Genomic DNA, 1,231 nt, shown 5'->3' on the forward strand with positions numbered 1-1,231 from the left:
ATTCAAAACTGAAACTAGGACATGGAACCTTACCTCTTTGATGAAGAACTTGTGAGTTTCTCCTTGAGAATTCTCTAACTTTGAGCAAGAATTGATGGACAATTATCTTAGGAACTTCCCCTCTCACTCTAGATCACTTTCCTCTCTCTAAATATCAGTTAGGACCAGCCAACCCACAAGTTGTTATTATAAAAATCAGATCGGGTAAAAAATTTCAAACTTGAACTCTACGAAGCCGGGTCTACGGTCGCAAAACAGATGTGCAGCCCACGAAGGGGACCGCACAAAAGGGTCCCAAAACTGGGCTATTCTGGTTGGGTCTGCCGCAAGTCTGCGGTCCGCAGACTAGTTCTGCGGTCGCATAATGCGCCGCATAACTCCTCTCCGAAAATCTTCATGCTGGATCTGCAATGGATGTGCGGCCCGCGAAACGATTATATGGTATCATAATTGACCGCAAAATTTCATTCAAAATTTGACCAGTTCTCTGCTTCACTCTGCGGCAGATCTGCGGTCCACAGATCAGTTCTGCGACCGCAGAATGGACCGCGAAAAACGCCTTGTTCTGCCCAAAAAAAATTTCAACTCCCCAACGTACTGTTCAACCCAAAAAGTATGTACCGCTGCTCGCAAGCTAGCCGCGAAGAATCTCTACAATCATCAACACATAAGTCTATTTTGGCATCACGAAACCCCGGGTTTTAGGTGAAATTTTACAGGGCCTTACAAGGCCTATACTGGCTAGCATACAATTAATTGTAGAAAATCATTGCTAAAATCTTAACGGCGGCTGGCGAGGGTGAGAGAAAGAAAAATGCCAAAGAATTGGCAAAACGTTTTCACTGTAAAAGCTTTGTCGAGAGAAACACAGTAATCTTTTCAAATGTTCTCAAATAAGAACGTTGTAATCTTTTCAAAAGTAGAATTCACATCATGTCCTGAGAATTTAAACTATAAAAGGAAAATATAACTAAAACTATTTTACTATGGAAAAACTAAATTCTTATGGGAAAAAATTACTATTATTTCTCTAACCCGTAGTTAGGTCTTATACAATGAGATAAAGAAAGTACTTGAATGAGGGAAAAAATAGTAGAACATTTAGCAATATTTGTAAGTTTAACATAAATATCTCAAGGTTAGATTATGTTATTAGTAACTTTTATTCGTTTACGGTTATTTAGGGAGACTGATCAATTCATGCAAATTCCGTTAAGACAGCTTTGGAAAA

This window comes from Nicotiana attenuata, unplaced genomic scaffold (assembly GCF_001879085.1).
Source record: "Nicotiana attenuata strain UT unplaced genomic scaffold, NIATTr2, whole genome shotgun sequence".
Taxonomy (NCBI): Eukaryota; Viridiplantae; Streptophyta; class Magnoliopsida; order Solanales; family Solanaceae; genus Nicotiana; species Nicotiana attenuata.